This window comes from Strongylocentrotus purpuratus, unplaced genomic scaffold, assembly GCF_000002235.5.
Source record: "Strongylocentrotus purpuratus isolate Spur 01 unplaced genomic scaffold, Spur_5.0 spur5_scaffold_1, whole genome shotgun sequence".
In the NCBI taxonomy this organism is placed as follows: Eukaryota; Metazoa; Echinodermata; class Echinoidea; order Camarodonta; family Strongylocentrotidae; genus Strongylocentrotus; species Strongylocentrotus purpuratus.
In genome coordinates this window covers 51,360,976-51,381,167 of record NW_022145594.1, presented here as the reverse complement: position 1 = coordinate 51,381,167, position 20,192 = coordinate 51,360,976, and the positions used below count along the sequence as shown (strand labels likewise).

The 20,192-nt window shown below is 37.0% G+C and overlaps 1 long non-coding RNA gene across 1 annotated transcript in view; it reads left to right on the top strand.

The window, feature by feature from the left end:
• The window catches only part of LOC115921210, a 29,298-nt gene extending 15,100 nt beyond the window's left edge, over positions 1-14,198 (top strand). The window contains exons 3-4 of the long non-coding RNA XR_004062812.1: positions 284-406; positions 14,086-14,198. This is a non-coding gene — a long non-coding RNA (uncharacterized LOC115921210). The remainder of the gene's footprint in view (positions 1-283; positions 407-14,085) is intronic.
• Positions 14,199-20,192: the final 5,994 nt, after the last annotated feature.

Here is a 20,192-nt window from a genome sequence, read left to right as displayed (position 1 = left end):
AAGAAAATAATCATTATTTTTGTTTTTGTTATTTTGTTAGGAATTATTAATGTTTTCATTTAAAACACTGACGTTATATTGTTCTCTTTTTCGTTTTGTTACTGTGTATTGTAATTGTTTAACCCTGCGTGAGATGCATCTAATGTAATACAAATCTCTGTCCTGGGTTTTATGTCACATCTTTATTATCATGTTTTATGTATACTTTCTTGAATAAAGATGAATAAACAAACATTCTACCGATAGGGTGATTACCTTTATATCATCATGTTATTATATTTAGTTGAATCGGGAGACATGGTGACCGATGACGTCGAGGAAAACCTTGGTCGATGTACGGAGGAATTCAACCGTTGTGGAATTCCGTGCAAAGCTGCATGTTTGGAGCATCTCCGACATGGCGGGAGTAAGAATTATTAAGATTTTCCATGAATTATACTCGCATTTCGAATAACTGTTAGCTCAACCTGTATATGATATGGACGGCTTATCCCGAAAGGGTGGGGAGCGGCGCGTCGCGTTGACTTGAACGCGATCATTCGTCTAAAGCGCCCCCCCCCCCCGGCTTTGCCAAAAGGATGCGTTGATTAGTCTACTACATCAGTCGTTTATATTAGAATTTAAGGAATACAAATTTTAGTCGTTTAAATTTAAATAATCAAACTAGAAACAGATTAAAAATTAAATAAAACTAGTTCTTACGTAGTCTTACTGATCAGGCGTTTATGAGAATTAAATCAATAAATAAGAAACACAAGAAACACAAACAAATAATTTATTTTGATATATAAAAATGTCAAATATAGGTGTTTTCCTAGTCTTGCATATCAGTCGTTTGTTTATTAAAATAATAAAAAATAGTATCCACTTCTGTCTATGTATGGAATTCAGAAAGCCCCGCCAGCTTATCCCGAAAGGGTGCATCAAGGCTAGGCCTACTCCGTTGTTTTTTTATTTTTTCATTATTTCATTTGTAAAGCCTGTTATGCAGGACTAATTTACTTAAAAATGACTTCTATACATAAAAATGATGATAATAATCATACTTAATATTTATTAGGCGCTTAATACGGGTGTCTCGAAGCGCACCATAGTCTGACTTAAAAATTATATACCCAAACTTATGATAAACACACAACTTATACAACTGTTCTTTATTCAATAAATCATGCAAACAGTATATAATAATAACAATAAGAGTGAGATGAAACAAATATAAGGTCGAATATAGGATCAAACATAAGTTCGAACAAACAAGAAATAAGACGGTGTACACCTCCTTTGACCGACTCACAACTGCAGAATATCATTCATGAATTAAAAAGGTGCGTTTTCAGCAAGGACTTAAATTGGTCAAGAGAATAAATATTATGAAAATGTGCTGGTAATTATTCCAAAGGATAGGGGCATTTACTGAGAAAGCTCGATCACCATATTGTGTAACGGTACGATGTCCAAGGGTTAAATGCTAGGTTGATGATGATCGAAGAGGTCTTAAAGAACTAGAAGAACGTAAGTAAATCAAAACTAAAAGCTATATTTAGGGGCTTGGCCATGGAGAATTTTGTATGTAAGAAGAAGAACTTTAAATGTTAAACGATGGTGTATAGGGAGCCAATGAAGAGAACGCAATATTGGGGTTATGTGCTCAAATTTTCTCGAGAGAGTAACAAGCCTTGCAGCAGTATTCTGAATTCTTTGAAGTGGAAGTACGTACGAATGCGGAAGGCCAGAAAAAATTGAATTACAATAATCAAGGTGGGAGGATACAAATGCATGGGTTAATTTTGCAGTTGTGGGCCGGTCATGTAGTTTCCTCATTTTCCCAATTTTAAAGATTCCAAAACATGCCGATTTACAGACGTTTTTAATATGCTGCTGAAATGTGAGATTTTTGTCGATTAAAAGACCAAGGTCTCGTACGCATTCACTACCCTTCAGTGAACCATTTCTGGTAACCAAGTAATATGGATCATTTCAGATGTTCGTTCAAAGTCTATTGTTAGAAGACCAGAACCTAATGTCTTCAAAGCAACTGCCAAGTTTCCGAGCCGCATCATCCTTCCCGTTAGGCTTAAGATTAATATAAATTTATTTATTTATTTATTTATTCCGTTTTATTTAAACAGGGTAGCCCCGTCAGTAATCACAGTACTGTTTTCCAGGGGTCCCTGTACACAAATGCAACATATATGAAGATACAAACTACTTGAACAATATATACATCATGGAAAACATCAATACATAGTAACATACCACAGATACCTCGCTGGCATTGGATCTCCTAACCAAAGGCGCACTAACACCTGCCTAAAGGAACGGATGAAGCAGGCGACAGATGACAGACACATGCTACACGGATACTTACAACCCCACAAACGACTTATATCCCGACACAGCTTCCTCGATTCTTACCCACCACCTGAACAGAATCCTCCACCATCAGTCAAGCCCGTACTCATCAAAGGTCTTAACCTGAAGTGGCCGGAGTGGCAATGCCTAAATCGAATGCGGACGAGAATGGGACGGTGTAAGGTCAATATGGCAAGATGGGGCTATGCCCATGAAGGAGATACTCTCTGCGACTGCGGAGAGACTCAGACGATGGACCACCTCTTGCAGTGCGGCGGAACGGGTTGCACAGATGAAGACCTGTCACTTGTTAATGAAACGGCCATTGCAGCAATCGAGCGATGGAAGAACTTAATTTAATTTAATTTACTTCTAAGTTAAGGAACTTTACATTACTATCTTGATCTAAGGAGACACGAACGAACGAACCACAGAATGAGTAAAGAATAAGAGTAAATAATGAACAAAGATGTAGTAAGAATGATAAATTTCAATGAGCAATTTCAAATCGATAACAATATAGGCCTACTGTTGTTATTAATGATCTGTTTAGATTTTAACAAATTATTATATTGACAAATTTATGTAAATATTCATGAAAGAAATACATTTTTAAAAAGGCAAATTTATCTTTATCATCGCTGCTTAAAATAGAGAGAGCAAAAAGTATTCTTGGTCGGGGCATTTCGAACTGAGTGGGGTAGGCTATTCCACCGAAGAGTACCATCAACTGAGAAGGCACGTTTTTGCCACATTTTGTTTTAATTCTTGGAATAATAAGGCCAAATTGTCAGCATTCCTTGTTGAGTATCTATAAGTATGGGCCGACAGGGTGAACATATCATAATGATGGGGCACTATTATTCATGATATCATACATTAATTTACTTTTATTGAACTCCCATCTTTTTTCCATGTCAATCCATCTGAGAGTACTGAACATTTCGGATGTGGGAGTCAAAGTATTTATTTTCAGGACAATTCTTGCCATCTGCTTGTGTTGCTTAATCAAGATATCTTTTGTTCTTTTATTACAAGTACTCCATGAGACACTACAATAGTCATAGTAAGGAAGGATAAGAGAATTGGCAAGTAGTTTGGCACTATCAATTGTGATATATTTCCTGACTCTACGAAGTAGGGCCAACTTAGAGGCAATTTTATTTGAAGTGTATTTCACATGATCCTGCCACGTCATGTGCTGGTCTAGACAAACTCCCAGATATTTTACACTTTGAACTTGCTTGATTGGTACATTAGAAACGTTTATTGCGATTGGTATTTATTGCAAGTTCAGCAATTTCTGCGGTGTTCCAAAAATCATGAAGCATGTCTTGTCCGTATTCAGGGTAAGTTGGTTTCTTTCTAATCACTTTCTCACACAATCCAAATCATGATTAAGACATGTTTCGATTTCCCTTGGATTTGAAGAACTGTACATAAGAGCAGTGTCATCTGCAAACATAATCACTTTACCGTGCTCGATGACTGATGGAAGATCGTTCATGAAAAGAGTGAAAAGGAGGAGCCCCAATATGAATCCCTGGGGGGGGGGGGGGGGACTCTAGACTTTAACTTTAGCACGTCAGATTTTTTACCTAGCAAGGAGGTACATTGCGCCCGGTGTACAAAATATGATTCGAACCATGATAATGCTTGTCCTGTAATGCCATACAGTTTTAACTTATCTAGTAATAATCTATGATTAACAGAGTCGAATGCCTTTCGTATGTCAAGAAAGACTATACCAGTTATTCTACCTTTATCCATGTTAGTCAACAAAGAATTGCTCAAGAATGCAAGTATGGTGTTGGTTGAATAACCTTTCCTAAATTCAGATTGGTGGGGGGTTAGGAGATTATTATCTGACAGATAGTCTCGAAGTTACACGTTAACTGCCTTTTCTAATATTTTCATAATGGACGGTATAACAGATATGGGACGATAGTTGCTAACATCGTCCCTATCCCCACCCTTGTGAATTGGGGTAACTCGTGCCTGCTTCCAGTCAGCTGGAATTTGGCTGGTTTGCAGAGAAAGATTAAACAGATGAGTAATAGGTGTACAAACAACGGGTGTGGCCAACATCAGGAGACGTGCACTAAGCCCTTCTAGACCAGTTGCCTTATTAATCTAGATAATCTAATAAATTAGATGAAATCATAGTGCGATTGAAGAATTATGATGATCGCTTGTTAAAATTGGAAACAATATCAAAGGAAGCTAATAAAGAGAGGTGTGACCTTCGGGCGCACATTACTGAAAGCAGCAATCGCATCGGTACGCACTGCGACTTGCTTGAGTTTAGTGTTTTGGATCTCCAAAATGACAAGGACTCCAGTTCACGTCAAATCACATCAATGGCAAACAATCTGGAAATAAAGTCTGACGAATTATGGGATTGCATCGCCAGATTAACACACTCGAGCAGTACTCTCGAAGATCATGCATTCGCATCTTCGGCATCAAAGAGACACCCAACGAGAACACAGACGAAACTGTAGTATCCGTCGCCAGTAAGATGGGAGTGAACATCGGGGTGAATCAAATTGACAGAAGCCATCGCGTGGGAAAAACTCCAAAGGACCAGAAGAGGATTCGAGGTATTATCATCAAACTCTGCTCTTATCGCACAAGACAGCTTCTGATTCGCAATCGCCGAAAGCTAAAAGACACAGGGATTGGTATATACGAAGATTTGACCCCATCAAACATTCAACTACTCCATGAAGTGAAAAACTGTGAAAAGGTGACTTCCTCCTGGACATCTGATGGAATGGTCTTCGCGCTGACCACAGCACCAAATGGAAGCACAATGAAGCACATCATCCATAGTAAGAAAGATTTACTTAAAATATGACATTGATACACTTAATGAACATGATTGCTATCATGATACATGTACATGTACTTTCACGGTGTGAAAGAGGATGTTTGTACGTTATCCAATATTTTTCCCCCGTCTAGTGAAATAATATGCTCCAAGCGGTATTTTACACAATGTATTTTTCTACCCGTGTATTTGTTGATTCTTTGTACATTTTATCTTTGCATATGTGTGATGTTTAAATAGTATATTTCTGTTTGTTGTCATCTAGTTTTCAGGAACGGTCTTGTGTCTTCTATATAGTGTTTTTTAAATGGAGAGGCAGACTATGGGGTGCTGTTTTATTATGTAACACATTAAACATCACAAGTCTATACATCTGTCAGATTTTTTACAATTACACTATCATATCAATAGATGGAAGAAGTTGTTATAGACTGTAAATACTTTGAGGCAAAAGATATCATAAATCTGGACTCACCATCCCTATCTTGTGTGCATTGTAATGTCAGAAGCTTGAAGAAAAATTTTGAGAATTTGGATTTATGTATAAAATCATCAAAAATAAAGTTTTCAGTTATAGGTGTCACTGAAACATGGCTAACGGAAAATGAATTGCCCTTGCCATTAAACTGCTTGCCAGGATATAACTTTTTAGGAAAAGGCAGAACAAGTCGCCCTGGTGGTAGTATGGGAATTTATGTTAACGAACTATTTAGATACAAATGTAGAAACGATATGCAAATATTCACTTAAAATGTTGAAACCATCTTTATTGAAGCGTTCATGAAGCCAGTAAATGTAATAATTGGAGTTATTTATAGACCTCCAGGGAGACCTGTTCGTGATTTTATTGACTCTATTGAACCAGTTCTCTTCAAAATCATAAATGAAAAGAAGCAGTGTATTTTAATGGGAGATTTTAACGTTGACCTTCTTAAAGCGAGCTCTTCTGGTAACGAAAATGATTTTTTGCAATTTATGAAATCTTTTTCGTACACACCCTTGAATACAAAACCAACAAGAGTTACAGGTCAAACTGCAACCCTCATTGACAACATTTTTGTTAATGATATATGCAATATTCATAGTTCAGGTATAATTAGTCAAGCGGTCGGTAATCATATGCCTGTATTCATGGTATCACATTTACATGCTCAAGTTGATGCATGGCAGTAATGGAAAAATGGTCCGTGATATTAATGATGTAAATATGTATTCTTTTTACCGGGATTTAGAATGTGTTAACTGGGAAGATGTTGTTGAAAATGATTCCAAAAATGTAAACGTCTTATACGACTTATTTATCGAAAAATTTACTTCTTTATTTAATAATCATTTCCCTCTTCGTAGAGCTAAAAATTGTGTAAAGAGAAAAGAAAAACCTTGGTACAACAAGAAAGTTAAAAAATCGTGTCAGAAGAAAAACAGGTTATTTAGAAAATTCTTGAAGAATCCTAGTCAGTATCGTGAACAGGTTTACAAACAATGGAGAAACATTGAAAGTGATGCTTTGAGAAAGAGCAAACGTGAATATTTCCACTCTAAATTTAATACAGCACATAATGATTTAAAAGCTACATGAAGAGTCATAAATTCCATTTTGAAAAATAAGGTTGAATGCATGTCTTTATCTATTGATGGTAACATTATACATGACCAGAAGCAAATAGCGCAACTATTAAATGAATACTTTGTTTATGTTGGCATAAATATTAATAAATATATACCTTCAAATGATATAAATCCAGGTAAATACTTACATGGTGACTATCCTACTTCATTATTTTTTTCTGACATACGGACGGTCGATGTTGTAAATATAGTACTAGCACTAAAAGATGGCAAGAGTCCAGGATATGATGATATTGACTCCAAAGTTCTCAAGAAATGTATACATATAATTGCTATGCCTTTAACTTGTATTAATAATGTATCTCTACAAAGTGGTCACTTCCCCCGACAAGTTAAAATTAGCAAAAGTTTTGCCTATATATAAGGGTGGAGAAAAGAATCTAAGTTCAAATTATCGACCTATTTCTCTTTTGTCCATTTTAGCCAAATTCTTTGAAAAATTAGTTTATACTAAATTGATGTCTTTCATAAATAAATATAATATTCTATATAATAGACAATTTGGGTTTCGCTCAGGACATTCTACTGCCCTGTCGTTACTAGAATTTATTGACAATATAAATAATGCCTTTGAAAGTAAACATATTGCCTTTAGTATCTTCCTTGACCTTTCTTTAGCATTTCATAGTATCAACCATGTCATATTATTAAAAAAATTAGAATATTATGGAATAAGGGGAGTATGTCTAGAATGGATAAGAAGCTATTTGAATAACAGAAGTCAGTTTGTTTACTTGGATGATATCAAGTCGTCTTTACTCAAGATTTCTGTAGGTGTACTCCAAGGTTCAATATTAGGCCCCCTTCCATTTCTGCTTTACATTAATGATGTTCAATATGTTACTCAACTCATTTGCCCTTCAATGTTTGCTGATGACACTACTTTGTTTTTAAAAGGGAAAATTATAAATGAACTAAATGCCATTATTCGTACAGAAATTCCAAAAATTGACCAATGGTTTGCAGCAAACAAGCTTATGATCAATTCAAAAAAGACTCAATGCATGGTGTTTAAGAAAAAAATAGACATCTTGATGATGAAATTGAGGATATATACATCAATAATTACAAGATTGATAAAGTATACTGCATAAAATTTCTTGGAATTGCTGTAGATGATAGCCTGACTTGGTCTTGTCATATTGATGAAATCATGGGGAAAATAGCACGTGCAATTAGAGTATTGTATAGAATTAGGCCTTTCATTCCTCTGAGAATTTTAACCAATTTATATAACACATTGATCTTGCCATACCTTTCTTATTGTAATATAGTATGGGGGAAATGTTCAAATACTTTAATAAATAAGCTATATGTATTGCAAAAAAGAGCTCTACGTGCAATAACTAACTCTCATCCCTGAACACCAAGTGATCCTCTTTTTAAGAAACTTAAAGTCTTAAATATGTTTGACATTTGTAAATTGCAAACTGCATTATTTATGTACAAATATTTCAACAACTTGCTGCCTGAGGTTTTTAATAATATGTTCATGTTAAACTCTGAAATGCATCAGTACAGTACCAGATATTCCAATAGACCACGTGTTCAATTGTTAAAGTATGAGTCGTCCAGACAGACGGTCCGACACTTGGGACCTCAACTATGGAATTCATTATCTGATGACATAAAAACAGCCCTTCGCTTGCCTCTTTCAAAGGCAAATACAAACAATATATTTTGAAATGTTAAAATATGTTGATTTTTTAAAAAATAATTACTACACCACCTGAATTATTTATGCTCAAATATTCTTTGTGTATACTTTTCCATCACACAGACCGCCTGTTTCCCTTTTGTTATGTACTAAATTATGTTCTTTACCTACCAATATATTTTTAATTTATTCCTGGAGACCAGCCCTTGACAGGTCAATGGCCTTTGTTGGCTCCTCCACGTTCTCAAGTATAAGTTCTAGGTGCTTAAAATTCTTTTAATATTGTTAAGTTATTTTCTTGTTTTGTTTTGTTGTATTCAATCAGATATTGTATGTAAATTGTTATATGTTTTTTTATGAGAAGTGGAAAATAATTTAAAAAAAAAACTGAATAGAGTGCAATTCTCTTCGTACAAAATCCTCAGAAATCAAATTCAATATAAAGACAGATCGAATAGCGTCCTGAGATAATGACAAGATCACAGGTTCAACGTAGGAATGACTGGCAGCAAGCAGACTACACAATCAACATCAAGGTTCAAAGTATTGGGAACACTTTTGGTGGAAGTAGGGGCAATTTGTTTAAGCATCTTCCAAAGTTCTGAAGGGTTCCTTTTGTTTTGAACTATTTGTTCATGACAAAAAGACTTTTTCAAAGTAACTCTTAGATTATTGACATGGTTACGGCAGGATCTGAAAAGACTCCAATCCCGTCGGTCCTTTGAATTTTCAGCTTTCTTCCTAAGTGCATCTCTATCATAGCACAATCGAGTGTACTCAGGCGTGACCCATTTTGTCTTCATACCCCTAACCCTCAAAGAAATCTTAGGGCAATGTTCATCACAAATACCAATAAAATTAGTCTTCCATTTATTCCATTCAATTTCAATATCATTTCCTTCCATAATTTCTATTCTAGCATTTAATAATGCTTCACAAAATAACGTTACGTTTAACCGTCTGTAAGCTCTTGTATGTATAATCCTAGCTGGAGTTTTCGGTTTAACATGTTTGCTAACAACATACACTAGTCTATGATCACTCAGACCATGAATGACAACATTTTTATCAAGTACATTGTTTGGTCGATTAGTTAGAATTAAATCTAACAATGTAGAACTACTCTCAGTAACTCGAGTAGGATCGTCAATTATCTGTTTCAGGTTATACTGATTACACCAAGTTTTAACATTTCTTGATTCTCTGTTATTATACATGTTATAGTTAAAGTCGCCAAAAATATAACATTCCATGCCACCATTCGCAATCTTGGAAATTGATGTGTCCATCAATTCGGAATAGGAAGTGTTGGAGTTTGGGGGACGATAAAACACACCGACCATCAATGGGCTACTGTGTACTAATTTAACTTCGATCCATATGTTTTCAATGCCAAAATACTCAAACTCCGTAGTACGTTTGTATATAATGCTGTTCCTAGTGTAAATGGCCACTCCTCCCCCTTGACGTTTTCGGTCCCTTCTCTCAAGAGAATAACCCTCAATATAAATTTCTGCATTACCAATAGACTCATCTAAATAAGTCTCAGAGAAGGCTATTATGTCAAATGGGTAATTAGACATTTTTTCTCAACAATCTTAGGATAAAAGCTACATATATTCAGATGAGCTATTTTAAGTCCTTTTAATCTAATGTCAATGAAAAAGCCATGATCATCTGATTGATTACTATTATCAATATCATCAAAGTTGTTCTCTGGAGTAGTGGAAGAGTAAACAGTGTCATCTTGTGGTGGTGCTAAGTTGAGGGTGCTTCCAGGAGCCTTGATCCCATGTTTTCTCGGAGCTCTACGAACTCGGTGGGTCCTCTTATTGCGTCTAATGCCAAGCTTGCAGATGTTCATCCATGCGTGGTGATTAATCAATTGATGTGGTCTGGTGTTGAGACTATGTAGAGTGGCCGCATCGTAGCAGAGCCGGGTTTGTCTGCGAGTGGCATGCTCATCTTGGTTGTGTTGGTATCTGTTGTTCTCTTCCTGGGTGGGGCCTGAATTCGGATGGACGTCACCAGACAATAGGATAGCGAACTGGAAGCAGGCAGTGGGTCCCCCTATGTACTTCACCTCATTTTCCCTCTGTTTGTGCTCTGAGGAAACAATGACTGTCTTGTCACTGCTAATAGAGAAATGTTCATTACCAGGAGCTGAAAAATACTAATCAACGCACCCTTTCGGCACAACCGGGGGGGGGGGGGGGGGCTTTGGACGAATGATCGCGTTCAAGTCAACGCGACTCAACGCGACGCTACCCACCCTCTCGGCATAAGCCATATGGACTGGCCTTGAGGGAGATACCACATATTATTACCCGTATCAGACATCTGAGCTGGCCATTTACAAAACCGTATTGCCCTAGTTTTCACTAGCAGTGGGACCGGAGGGGTATATTCTTTGTATTTTCCTTGGTCTCCCTGCGCGTATTGATTTTGCGTGTAAAGACGAGTGAAAATATACCTTGGAATTTTCCACGGTCTCGCATCCGGGCATCTTGTATTGACCGCGCCGTATTTTGTCATTTTCATTGCGCATCTATTATGCGTACGAGAACCTGCGCACTTTGCGCGCACTCTATTGTGACGAAATAATCACACCAAAGGCACACTGGCTCGGGAAGTTAGTAGCCCCGAGATCACCTCGGCGATGATAGTTTGTATTATATACCTCACTTAAGAAATCCAGCCATCTGATTGGTCGAAATTGCATTCATAAACTTTAACTATTCCTGTAAAATTCCCGGTAAAATTCCAAACCCATGTAATAGTTCTAAAATAATAGAGATTGCACACATCCCTATGCATTAATTGCGCACTCATGAGATTCAAACTAATATTGCTCGTGATCCTGAAGGTTATACTCGATGAGTGAGGTGTCATATGAAAGAGCAGGTTTTTCTCCATATTCCCCACAGGGCCGGCTCACCCCAAAAATTGTAAAAATATCTTCCTTAGACTAGAAGCTAGATCTAGTCTACTCGATCTCAAAGATACACTCAGTCATAGTCATAAAAAACAACCGTGCAGATAAACTAGAGAAAGGCCAATGTGGTGTCATATGTTGATTTTTTTTTTCGGCATATAAAAGTATTAATGACCGCTTTAATATTCGAGAAATAGTATAGTATTAATGATATTGCCCGAGGCGTGCCGAGGGCAATAGCCCAATTGTAACCTTCCCGAGAGCGTATATAAAAAAAAAACTATTTCTCGAATATTAAAGCAGTCATTAATACTTTTATATGCCGAAAAAGGTCAACTTATGACATCACCTTGGCCTTTCTCTAGTTTATCTGCACGGTTGTTTTTTTATGAGTGTATCTTTGAGAGTATAGACTAGATCTAGATTCTAGTCTAAGCAAGATATTTTTACAATTTTGGGGGTGGGCCGGCCCTGTGGGGAATATGGAGAAAAACCTGCGCTTCCATATGACACCTCACTGTATCACCTTCAGGATCACATCAGATAATGGTTTGAATCTCGAATTGAAAAAAAAAACTTGATTTTTTTTTGCATGGTCGCGCAATGCACGTAGACTGCATAGAGACTGCATTGCGTGCAATCTCTATGGGAAGATCTATAGATCTATTTTCGTCTACGTCTATGCTGGTACTCGTCAAAAGCATTTTCAGCAACTAAACGAACATGTTTAAGGATAATTTCACGTGCCCTTTTTGTTGTTCTAATTGCTGTCAGCGAGTCTTGCATTTGATAAGTTGAAATCTTGGGAGAGTTTCTTCAGCCATTTTTGTCTTGTTTGGAATTGTCTTGTCTTGTATGAAAATACCGACCAATTCTTCGCACACGTACGGTATCCTCGATCGCTCAAACCATTTTTAACATGTGAACCTATGGGTATTTCACCAAGACTGAACTATTTTCCCAGTAACCATGGTAACTGGGATTTTAGAACTATTTTTGGGAACTATTACATGGGTTTGGAATTTTACCGGGAATTTTACAGGAATAGTTAAAGTTTATGAATGCAATTTCGACCAATCAGATGGCTGGATTTCTTAAGTGAGGTATATAATTGTTTTTATACGCTCTCGGGAAGGTTACAATTGTGCTATTGCCCGAGGCGTGTAGCAGTCATTAATACTATACCATTACCCTCGTAGTCGATTAATATTTGGTTACTGATTAGCTCTTTTAGGATTACAACAAGTGTAATATGATTTTGTAAAACCACTGCTCCGATATCTAATACGGGTAATAATATTATTTGTTTCAATTTCTTTAGCTACGGGGTAAAGATGGACGTGCCCCATCCATCCATCGTGTAGTGACAATGTAGACAAATCCAGAAAAAGCAAGAAAAGAGACAAAATGAGAAGGGGAAAGAACGAGAAAAGAAAAGGTCTGGACCATCTTCCAAAACACGATAGATAAAGATTGATGACATCTAACGAGAAGTAAAAGAAAGACACATTTATTTTCATATTCATAATAATGTATTGTTATGATGTGTAACGATCGGTAGCCCTCAACGTCATGTCATGAATATTATCGACCCTCCTGAGGCTGAACCTAATTAAGAATCTTAAGCTCACCAGTTGGTAGCTCTCCTAGGATTATCTTTCCCTTGTTCATGCACATTGTATCATTATTATTACTATAGTGTACACTGTCGCTCATATAGTTGGAATATTTTTGTTTTACCCCAATTTATGGAATTATTTTAAAAATAATTTTAAAATAATAGATCTAGATAATAGTATACATTCTCAAATTTAATTAAATATTTATTTGACAATGTGTGTTTTGTGTTTACGCTACTATGCTTATGAACTAGGGGACCTACGCCATTAAGTCATAAATGACAGTAATGAGGATTAATGCCCTACAAAAGGGCACTAATATAGCACATTGTCACTGACTCATGACTGTACGCAGCAGGGGCTAGGATAGGGGGCAGTTTTCATAAATTTATTTTTGAAAAGAGAATCCAATACATTTTCAATCATTTATTGCATTTTACCCTGGTCCACAACATAAAAAAATCCTCTGGACGGCCATGCATTATGGCTCAAGGCATGGGCACACTGAGGATTTTTTATGTTGGGAACCGGGGTAAAATGCAATAAATTATTGAAAATTTATTGCATTTTTTTTTTTTTTTTTAAATTTATGGAAACTGCCCCCAACCCTAGCCCCTGCTGCGTATAGTCATGATTCAGTGACAAAGCAATGGCCTCGTAACTGTGAGGCCCCAGGATCAAAACCGTGTCGACGTGCTATATTAGTGCCCTTTTGTGGGGCATTAATCCTCATAACTGTCATTTATGACTTGAGGGCGTAGGTCCCCTAGTTGATAAGCATAGTAGCATACACATGCTTTAGCAGTCACGCAAAACACACATTGTCAAATTATTATTCAATAAAATCTGAGAATGTATACTATTATCTAGATCTATTATTTTTAGATTATTTTTAAATAATTCCATAAATTGGGGTAAAACAAAAATATTCCACCTATATGAGCGACAGTGTATTTATTTTTCAAGCGCAGACCTTTACGTTTCATGTAACAGTTAATATTCTGCTGATTAACTATGTCATTTTCATGTGTGTTTTTTTTTGTTACACTTTTATTTCAAGGCCCCTTTCGTAACGTCTAGTGGAACTTGTGAAACAACACATCATCATCGTACAATCAACGTCACTCTCATTTCATCCATGACAACGGAAGCTCACCGTTAATGTGACAGCCGCCAACCTCCCTACCCCCCCCCTCCCTCCCCCCGAAAAATATATATTAAAGGTAAAGACCAGTTTTGGAAATGCCCCCCCCCCTTCTCAAATGAAATGAAAGCTCTTATTACCCATCATGTGAAAGATGTTTTTTGACTAATAATAATAATTGATAAATAGTAGTGAACATTTATAATGCGCCATGTCTATCAAAAATGACACTCCTAGCGCAGATGTGTGGATATTGTATAATTGTGGGCATACGACCCTCAAGTAATCCAAGAAAGAAAGTAAAATACACATAAGTTAAAGTTTAACATACTTCAGGACATAATTTGCAATAATAGAATAATACAATACAAAGCATATTACAGTAATAAAAGTTATATAAGGGTAATACAATGTAAGACATTATTAAACAAATTTTGCCGGGAAACTGCTTACTAATTGATATATTTGGTAAATTATTTTAATCCGGACTGGATAGATATCGCAAATGCACTTCAACATTGATTATGTGGGCACATATTTCTGCTTTTTTGCGAATTTAAGTTATAGTATTCCCATCTAAACCTCTGTCAAGTCAATATTAAATGGATATTTTACACCCAAAACCCTTGAACAGCAATTTGTCCACTACCGGTCTATATATTTAAGAGGTGGACTGTATTTCAAACAGAAATCGCCAAATTATTAATTAATGTTATTTATTATACTAAGTATGCAACGATATAGACACCCCTCTCTGTCTACCGTTATTATTCCAGTGAATAATATGGGTATCAATTGATATCAATTTTGATTACATAATTGCGGTTATAAATAAAGTGTGTTTACACAACTAATACAATTATGTGGTTTGTACTCTTCATTCATCTTCAATGCTACAGGCACTGTTATGGTAAAAGGTAAAGTATACAGTCGACCCCCTCCCCCTCCAAACGAAAAAATTGGGGAGCATAACGTATTTCTAGCCCCCCCCCCCCTCCCCCACTCCGTTAAAAGTCCACCCCCCTTCGAAAAAAATCATCAGTAAAGGAGTAAAAAATGATTTCTTTTTTCCAACCAAAAAGAAAAAAATTATGAAACATGAATTGAATCAAAACAAAAATAATATTCCATTTAAAGAAAGGGGAGGAATGTTATTAAATTTCCGAAACATTCCGCATGCCCCTATATTCATCAACAGTTGATTTGGTAATAGCGATACGCGTATATTGTGAAAATATTGTGAGAGGATGGGAAAGCGTGTGTGTTTTTATTATAATAATAATAATAATACATAACATTGATTAGGCGCTTAATACAGGTGTTTCTAAGCGCACCATTGTCTGACTTAAAATTACCAACTAAAATTTGTAATAAACACAAAAAATATAAATCTGTTCTTTATTCAATAAATCATGCATATAATCAGAACATCAATGACGTAGCGCTCATCCGCATCTCGCAACAACAAATATCGTAAATTTTATGTGGTACACTTTTGAACTGGTCAAAAAATAAAAATTTGATGCCCTGGAAGGGACATAATTTCATTTGTTACAAATCGACCACCATTACTCTAAATTTATATTCGCTAGTACACTTATCATTTCTTGATATTTCCTATCATTTATAAAATTATTATATTTTTGCCAGATTGGGCCACCAGCATAAAAAATAACTGTGAGCATTGTTCTACCATGGACCCTACTACCATAGTTCTACCTATCCAAAGTGTGTGTGCAAGGGGGGTATGCAGTGTGATCGCCATGCCTAGGCCTATCCTGGCCTTGCGCTAGTAGCGGCTGGGAGTAGCGCTTTGCCGAAAACAAAATGCGTTTTGAACATTTAATTTTCAACCTCTCTTTTCTCCTCTTTTTAAACCACAAATCAAGTGTTTTCTGTGAGGGATCAAATTTGCAAATAATCCTCATCCTTTTATTTTGCACAAAACTTTAAAATGAAATGAAGGAGAAGAAGCATATTTTTGTTATTTTTGGAATAAATTTGCATAAATAACCATAATTAATGGAAAAAATGTCATAATTCTGCGTAGAGGTATAGTGTACCAAAGTTGGCTCTATGATATAAAGCAAATCAAATGCTTCCCGTACCTGAAAAGGGGAACTTACTACAGATTTAAAAAGGCACTTATGAGAATGGAAACTTGACACTTATTGTTAAGGGAACTGGGAACTTGTCAAAGGAAAAGGGATACGTGTCAAAATAAAAGGGGCACTAATCAGAGATCGAAAGGGGAATGGGCACTTTAAAAAATAGTAGGGGCACTCGTCAAAGTAAAAGTGGCACATTTCCTATGTAAAAAGGGGCACTTTTGGTTCTTATAAAATTTTGGGGCACTGTGCCCCCCTGCCCCCCCCCCCCCCCCCCCCCCCGGAGCGCCGCCTCTGTGACATATTCATATTTCCTGCAAAGTTCTACAGAATTTGATGTTGGCTGCAAAGGGGACATAGTACCTTTAAAACTGGCTACATCGCTCGATAAGAAGAAGAGCTGAAATCTGTGAAATGTCCCATAAGATTAACTCCCTCTATACTTAAAATAGGGATCATCCCATCAATACAAACCAGAAGCGATGAAAGTTCATATTCATGTAAAAGATGTCAGCCACGTGGAAAAATGATTTATACCAATGAATATATGCATATTAAAACGCTAGATGGCGCGGGGGGGGGGGGGGGGGGGGGGGCTTGTTGTTCTCTTATGTACCTGTCCGGTCTGTTCACGATTACGATTATCACAAATACGGCGCCTCTAATTTTAATGTATTACGCTATGCAGTATGCAAGCCCTGATTTTAAAGGCAGTATCCGCTAGTGAACAAGGTCCAGGCGCGAATACAGGGGGAAGGGGGGCAAACGACCCTGCCCCCCCCCCCCTGTCAAAAAAAGGGAAAACAAATGATTGTGACTAGAAACTTTCCCCTTTTTATTTTGCTTGGGGGGGGGGTGCAAATATGTTGAGTGAAATAGCGGCGGGCCAGATTTTCAAATTGCCGGGGTCAAAATAAAAAAAGTGCTCACTCCCCCCCCCCCCCCCTCCCCCCTGAGCGATCGGCCAGCGCGATTTTCACTTTCAGCACCCTAAATTTCAAATTAATTTCAAATTTGGGCATCCCCCCTCCCTCTAAGAAATCCTGGATCCACACCTGACAAGGTCATGTAAAATAGCTTTCCACATTTAAATCGAAAAAGATAATCAAAAAAGTAATTCAAGAATAACTCGATTTGAAAACACCATACGGCCTGCTTTTGCAGTTGATCTTGCCATTGCCCGACCTTCATAATTTATGAGCGTATAATTTTTTTAATCTATATCGTTGTAAAGCGCATAGTCATGCCTGCCTACAATGGCTCCAACGATAAAATAGAATCGCACTGAATAATGGATAAAACAGATAGGAAAGCAAGAACATAATATTGATAAGATGTGAAAAGGTTGCGAGAGAACAAAACTGGGTGAAATGGTTAGATTATACGGAGGTTATTTGGTTGCACGTACAAAAAATTCTAGTTTTGTGTCAGAAAATCATTTCCTCTTTTCATTCAAAAACTAATGGTCTTCAGGGTTACACAAATTAATATGAAGAGAGAAAGAGTGGGAGAGGGAGAAGGAACATGAGAGTCAGAAAGAGAGACACAGAATGGTTTGGCGAGAGAAAGAGTGAGTAAGACAGGGAGAGAGGGAGAGGAAAAGAGAGAGAGGCAGAAGGAGAACCAGAGAGAGAGAGAGAGAGAGAGAGAAGGAGAACCAGAGAGAGAGAGAGAGAGAGAGCACTAGAGAGAGAAGAAAAGCAAGAACATAATGTTGAGAAGATGTGAAAAGGTTGCGAGAGAACAGAACTGGGTGCAGTGGTAAGATTATACGGAGGTTATTTGTTTGCATGGAAAACGAATTTTTAGTTTTATGTCAGAAAATCATTTCATCTTTTCATGCAAAAACTAATGGTCTTCAGGGTTACACCAGAGAGAAAGAGTGGGAGAGGGAGAAGGAACATGAAAGTCAGAAAGAGAGACACAGAGAATGGTTTTGCGAGAGAGAGAGAGAGAGAGTGAGGAAGACAGTGAGAGAAAGAGAGGAAAAGAGAGAGAGAGAGAGAGAAAGAGAGAAGGAAAACCGAGAGAGAGAGAGAGAGAGAGAAGAGAGAGAGAGAGAGAGAGACAGAGACAGAGACAGAGACAGAAGAAGTACCCGAGAGAGAGAGAGAGGAGAGAGAGAGAGAGAGAGAGGAAAGAAAGAGAGAGAGAGAGAGAGAGAGAGAGAGAGAGAGTGAGAGAATGACAGAGAGCCATATGCCACATCGTCACCTATAATTTCTTTGAAGAGCGGATATCACAATACAATCCAGCTCAGACTGTTCAGGCAAACTCATAAATTACATAAAATTATGTCCTAGAGCAGATAAAGGCCTTAGGTCTCCTAGTACCCCAGTCCCACCGATGAGAACAACACCAGACAATGTCACACCGATAACATACCAAAGAATACGTTACTCGTTACGTTACTCTGGATGGCCTAGAAATCGGTCGGCTTGGAATCGGTTGGAAGTCGGTTTAATGTAATTGAGGTATAAAACCGGGTATGTATACCGCGATCACAAGACCGACACAAGACAGACACTTAACCGAACAAAAACTGTTTGACCTGGGGGGTGTTTCACAAAGATCCTAAGTAGAACTTAACACTAAGTTGGACTTAAAAGTTATGGAAAGCCATTAGCATCCTTGAAAATATTTTGTAAAAGTTATTTTAAAAGGCATGAAATGTTGATTCAAATCATTCATATTTTCTATCATCTAGGAGATTTCATGTTCTTGATGTGGAATTCATAAAAAGTCTAAAATACTTGAATTTCTGCTTTTGAATATATTTCATTTAAAGGCTCCAATGGCTGTCCATAATTTTTAAGTCCAACTTAGCGTTAAGTTCTACTTAGGATCTTTCTGAAACACCCCCCCCCAGGAATCAGTGGCGTACGCAGGATTTTTTCAAGGGGGGGGGGGGGGTTAAAATCGGGTCCAAAATTTCGCAACCACTCAGGAAAATTTGAAAATCGCGCCGGCCAAAAAGTCGCTCACTTGGGGGGGGGGGGGGGGGTAAGGTCACCTTTCTTAGGTCAGCCATTTTTTTTAAATAATTTAAAAAAAAAAAAAAAAAAAAAAAAAAAAAGGGTTTTTTTTTTAAAGATTGTTTTAGGGGGGTTTACACACATTAAAATACCAAAGGGGGAGTTTAACCCCCCAAACACCCCCTCTGCGTACGCGCCTGCCTGGAATAGCCTATCATTGATCGGATTTGATTCGGTTTTTAATCGGCTTGGCAGTGTGACTAAGGTAGGGCCAACATAGCGGGTCTCAAATTTCGGTATTCATCCTCTTTATCAGCATAAAATACTTATATTAACCTTTTTAACCTGGTTACATCAACAAGACTGATTGCAGACCGACTACAGCATGAAAAATCTTCCCCAAACTACCTTAAACAGTTTTTCTTTAATTAGTTTGGCGGCGTGCTCAGGTATGACTGTGTCAACAGATTTACATGTCATGATTCAAATATTTACAAAGACATTTTTTATTGTGTTCTTTTTAATCCTTAATGAACACAAAAACATTTTCCATAATGATGATCGATGGCTTCCTTCAATAGCGCCGTTGTCCTCCGCTTGCTGTACAATGTCTCAAGTGTTCAAATCAAGATTATTTTCCATTATCCATTGTGGCATCGTTGAGATGATGTCGCACCTAGGAACCATAAAGTCTTGAGGATCGACATGATTTTTTTTTTTTTATGAATTTTTATTCAGATCAAATCACGGAGGACCGACATGATATATTCAGCCCTCCTGATAATAATGATAATAATAATAATAATAATAATAATATCGAATATTTAGGAGCGCTAAAAACAATATGTACCATAGCGCTTACAAATACAAATATATGAAAAGAGGACAAAAAAGTACAGTACAGGAAGTATATCACATAGATCATTGATAGATCGTGAAA